This window comes from Leiobunum rupestre, chromosome 9, assembly GCF_980474605.1.
Source record: "Leiobunum rupestre chromosome 9, qqLeiRupe1.1.hap1, whole genome shotgun sequence".
In the NCBI taxonomy this organism is placed as follows: Eukaryota; Metazoa; Arthropoda; class Arachnida; order Opiliones; family Sclerosomatidae; genus Leiobunum; species Leiobunum rupestre.
In genome coordinates, this window is record NC_143392.1 from 15,688,710 (window position 1) to 15,694,782 (window position 6,073).

Consider the following 6,073-nt stretch of genomic DNA (forward strand, 5'->3'; position numbering starts at 1 on the left):
TCAGGTTAATGGCCACCATAGACTTGACGTAATTAGAAATAGAGAGGTATTATCTGCACACGTGGAAGTCATAATTTTATGTTCTCAACAAGATTTAGCACTTCAGGGGAATACATTTGCCGATAAAATTGGAAACAGAGGAAATTTTATTGAAATTTTAGAACTTCTGAAAAGAAAGTGTCCTGATTTGAAAGCCAAATGCGAGAGTATGCCCAATAATGCAAAATATATTCACAGCACTGTACAAAATGAAATAATTGACATTTGTGCAAATTTAGTAAGGAAAATGATTGTCGAAGAGGTCATCGAATCCGGTGGGTTTTACTCTGTAATTGCCGATGAAACCCGAGACAATGCAGGGGTGGAGCAGCTAAGCGTTTGTATTCGATATACTAGAATAGAAATAGGTGTCGTAGAAAGATTTCTAGGTTTCACTGATTTACAAAAGTTCGATTCTGAGAATATCAGCTTGGCAATTATAAATCTTTTGACAGAGGGTGGTTTAAAACTGGAGAATTGCGTTGGACAGACATATGACGGGGCAAGTGTAATGAGCGGACAAGTAAAAGGAGTGAGGGTGAAAGTAGAAGAGGCAGTAGGCGGACATTGTCCGTACGTGCATTGCTACGCGCACCGCTTAAATTTAGTTTTAGTTGACTGTTGCTCCAAAATATTGGCAGTTAGGGAACTACTTGGTTTGGTTCAGGCCATATACAATTTTCAAAGCAATTCGGTTATTAGAAGCGAATATTTTGAAAACTCCCAAAAAGATCTGGGCTATGAGATACTTAAAATGCCACAAAGCTGCGACACTCGGTGGTGGAGTAAAACAAAAGGTGTTAGTTATTTTAGAAATAGACTCGATTCCGTAGTTTTAACGTTAGAGAATCTAATTGAAAACGGAAAACCAGAGGAAGCTGCTGAGTGTCGTGGGTATATATCCCAATTACATAACTTTAACAACTTAATATTAATTGTCGCACTAGACGAAGTATTAGGCGTAACGAATTCCCTGTCGGAATACTTGCAAAGTTCGAAAGTTATTTTAACGGAAGCCGTTGCCATTTGCCAAGCTACCGTTAAGACCTTAGAAGAATGTAGGAACTCGGAACGTTTTGATTTAATTTGGGTAGAAGCTACTAAAATCGCAGAATCTGCTTTTTTTGCAATACCTGATCGTAACAGCGAACCGATAGCTTTACGGAAACGTAAAATAAGAGATTAAAACATAGTGTGGTAACGAGTACAACGGGTAGCAGGGAAACGGAAGCAAAAACCCTGATTGACCAGTTGAGGTCCACCCATGGACTAATTAACACCCCGTTCCCATGTTATTCCTATAGGGAGCTCCGAAAGACCCTTGTTAAATGCTCTTCCTCTTTTTATCCCCCTCCGACAGAATTTTACTCGGGTCAAAACGTCGCAAAAAGGAAACGGCTACCGCCATCTAGTATATAGTTTTCAATATCAAAGAATTTTGAAAAAAATAGCAAACGGTTCTATCTCTGTTTTTACAACGGTCTTTTTTTGCCGCAACAATACGTTTTATGATAGTTTTTTAGCATTAGATTATATTTTTATTGGAAAAAATGAAAAACTCTGTGTATGTAAATCGTGTAAAAGTGATTCAAGATACAGCATATGAGTGGAGTATGTTTTATACCATTCCCTAAACCCTAAATCATCATCATCTACAAAATAAAACCAATATTACAATAAAGAAATTCGGAAATTGATAGCGATAAAAAGGCTGTTTATTAAGCCTTGGTAAAGACTTACCAGAAATAAAATTGACATCCAATTATCTTTTTCCCTTTTTTTAGGTGGATAAATGAACATCGTTTCATAAGTTAATGAAGAAAAATTCATTTTCTATTTAGATCAAATTAAAGGGAATATAACCTGCAAAGCAATCTTTATGGAAGACCCCTTCAATTTTTCAAATTTCCCTGTACAGTGGCGCCAAACATTTTTAGAGCGAAAGGCAAGAGCGGCCAGAGCTGCAAGCTTTGGTGTTCCACACCAAATACCTGAGGTTATATTCCCTTTAAGAAGGGCAATTCAAGCTAATTTATATCCGTAAAACGAAACCGTACGCGCCACAACATGGTAGCCACATTGACTAGGTTTATGACTTGTTCATCCCCCCCTTTTTTCCTCCTTCCTGTTTGACCCTAGTTTTCCGTTAGTTCTTAACTATACCGCCAGAGCGCACATTTAACAATAGCCCGAAGCAAATATTCGGGAACGGGGTGTTTTCGAATTAGTTGATACATTTATTTCAGAAATGAAAATTCGACTATTGGAAAACTCTGGCTTATTCAAAGGTATAATGGCGTCTGACCCTAACTTGGAAAACCTTCTTAACGAAAACGATATCGTAACCCATTGTAACACTTATAATCGGTTTCAATTCGACCTGAATTCGTTAAAAAGCCAAATTAAAATAGCCAGAAATTTAATTATCCCCAAGAAATTTACCAGCGTAATCGACTGCTTCCACTATTTAATTAAAATGGCAGATGGGTTCCCCGACCTAGTGAAATACTACAAAATTGTTTCTTGCATTCCTGTGGCAAATACAATCTCAGAAAGAAGTTTCAGTTCACTCAAAAGAATTGAAACACGTCTACGGACAACTATGGGAGAATTTAGGCTTTCAAATCTGGCTACACTGTCGATAAATCGTGGTTTGTCGAATTGTTTAAAAGAAAACCCAAAGTTAGTAGTCGACGAATTTGGAAAAAAAAACTAATCGAAGAGTGTCATTCCTTGATTAAAATGCCTTTAAAAAATTCAATGGGAAAATAGAAATCATGTCAAAATTTAAAACATTTAAATAAAAAAAATCCTTGAAACTCGGGAATTTTTTAAATAAACATTATAGATGGGGCCTATAATTCAGGCTGGGCCTACGTGCATAAAATCCCTGGCGGGGCTACTGTAGGAAACCGATGTCACCGATTAGTAATCGGTGAGTCCGATGAGCTCTGCTGAACGTATCCCTACTATAAAAGCTACGGCATTTTAAAAAACACCGATGACTGAATAAAAGCGTTCAGCAACTTACGACGTCATTATGACGAAAAAGCTCATCGGTGGAAAATATCAAATCCATCGGGTTTTTTTTTCCGTTGACTGCTGTTGAACGTAGCCCTGGAAGAGCCGGTTTTTCCGATGACTGACGTCAATACTGACGTAAAACTACTATAAATTCAACGCCATTTAAAAAAACACCGATGACTGAATAAAAGCGTTTAACAACTTACGACGTCATTATGACGAAAAAGCTCATCAGTTGAAAATATAAAACCATCGGATTTTTTCCCGTTAACTGTTACTGAACGTACCTCAGTTATTATCAGCAGTAAAATCATGTAGGAAGAAACTACTATCCTGGAGAAGAAAAGCAGGCGCGCGAACAGCGGCACAATTGACCTTTGTACCTAGTAGAGTGTCACCACCTATGGATGAACGGAATAACAATAACTTTATAAAAATTCCGTACTGACTGTCCTAAAATAGGAGTCGCTAAAAGCCTACGAACTAGGCGTAACGCCTGGTTCCTCTAGCGGATTTTTGTAGCCGCCAGTGCTAGAGGTATCGTATTTACCTCTCCCAAACAGCCTTGGAAATAACGGTGGTCAGGTGGTCAAAGACCAGTTAATTAATTGTTCAGACCAGTTTATTTATTCAAAATTTGGGGGGTCACTGGTCACCGTGTCCAGTTTATTAATTCGAAATAATAACAAAAAAACCGAAGGTGACCAGTTTAATAATTCCAAATAATATTAGATTAATTAAAGGTTTATATCAATTTGGATTTCCCTATTCACTGGATTTCTATGTACAGCGACTCCTCTTACTACCGCCGGGGCCGCACGTCGAGGTTTTATGTAGAGTCCCTTCGCTCGAATCCCTTGAACGAGTCGAACTGTCTAACCCCCCTCTGGCCTCAAACTATCAATCCTCTAGTCTCGCTTTCCCCCGAGTACGGTAGGCTACCTGGCTACGCGGAAACGGACCGGGGACTCTGCAGTTACGGGGCCTAGAGCAAGAGAGGTAATACGGTAAATTACGAGGGTCTTCTAGGCTCTGGTAGTAGTCTTAAGTGAGATAGTACTATATTGTACTATTCTGGTGGTACTCGTAAAATAAAGTTAACTATTTTGAATACGTGCAAAGTTAATGTTACCAACATAATCTAACTTCTAATTTCTAAACATGTAGTATATGTTTTTTAAGGCATATAAATGACATTGGCACATTTTATATAAGACCAGTTTAATAATTCATAAGCTAGGGGGTCACTGGTCATAAGGACCAGTTTAATAATTCATATGCTAGGGGTCACTGGTCATAAGGACCAGTTTAAAAAAAACCTTATTTCCAAGGCTGCTCCCAAAGTAGTTTCTCCCTCCATGGTAAAATAGCTTAGGAAATATAGCGCCATCTGCCTTAATATCTGTCAACTAAATATGTGAAGAAATAGCAGACGAATTTTGAATTTCAATGTTCCTTTGTTCAATCATGGACACTGTATCTCTAACCGGACGGGAAAAGCAGCCTGAAAGATGTACCCCCTCACTGTCCGTTTGCATCCTACTTCGTATTAGCTGAAATAGTCGGCCGTACTCGATTCGCAGGGCCGTCAAGGTCATTCTAAAGAATGTAAACCCCCATTTCAAACGGAACGTTTTGTCGACCACGTGACGAATTATATGGCCTTGACAGCCCGAAACTTTCAAAATTATTGAACCTCCCCCCCCCCCCCCCTTTACAGAGAGACGGTGGCGGTGGCAGGTGATCCTGTATGGTGGAAGATACCTCCATGGTTCAATCCGAGGGGTCCGTCACTTAAGGAAAATATGTACAAGATTCGGAATCAAGGAATCTTAGAGTTGATTCTTGTTGATTCCATGATTCTACCACGGACTGTAAATTTTAGAGGACCGGTATTCCCGAGTTATTTTACGCCCCGTTCACCGATCAGGCTGACGGAAGTCGCTCAAGGTCATAAACTAAAGCGCTTGTATTTCGGTCGGCCAGATTTCCAGATAACATGCGTGAGGGGGGGGGGGGGACTAGCTCTATGCCTGGTACAAATGACCTTGACGGACTCTCTCTCTCTATTTCGAAGTGATTGATGCACGGGGAAACCAAAATTATACAGGGGAAGGCAACGCTTTACTCGTCCTCTAAAATTTACAGTCCGTGATTCTACTCTGATTCTATGATTTCGCACTGATTAAGTATGATTCCATGATTTGGGTATGATTCCAGATTCTAGAGGTGATTCCAGGATTCGACTATGATTCGAACAAGATTTTTTGATTCTGAAAAATTTATAATTCCCGCGATTCGGAATCAAGGAATCAGGGCCTGTACATGATTCCTTGAAGTGAATTTTGAACAAGCTGACAGCTTCCACATATTAATTTAAGGCGGCGAATTTAGACTACGCGCGAAGCCTATTGTTTTCGACACGGACACTCGCCGCCGCTGAGCTCCGACCTAGGACTAGTAACAAACTGAGTAGTATATTTCGCCATAGACATATTTAGATATTAAGGGGCACAATAACTATCAGTTGAGTCATTTTTTGCTAATAGGTGTTTCTATAAAATTCAGGAATTCACGTGTAAATGTTTTTTCTACGTCACGCACTGGAGTCGATATAGATTTTGGAATTTGAATCCCATGTGTGTGCTAATAATGTACTAAAAGGTTTAAAGGTATCCCTCACTCACAACATGGGAAGGCATAGGGGTCACAAAAAAAACTGGTTTTGAAGCACACTGCAAGTCTGGATTTTTTGGTACCCCTCTGCCTCCCCCTGTTGTGAGTGATGGATCCCTTTAAGCTCGTGACGCAGAGAAAAACACTTTATACTAACTTTTTGTTTTATTTTATAAAAACGCCTTTTGTCATACTTATTGTTACATTACCAATGGGATTATTTTTTTAAATTAATGTCGATGGGTCGAAGAAAAATTTTGTAAAATTTCTGGGCTAAAAATTAAACGGGCATAATGTTATTTCATTTACGTAGCAGAGAACGGGAATCATAAAA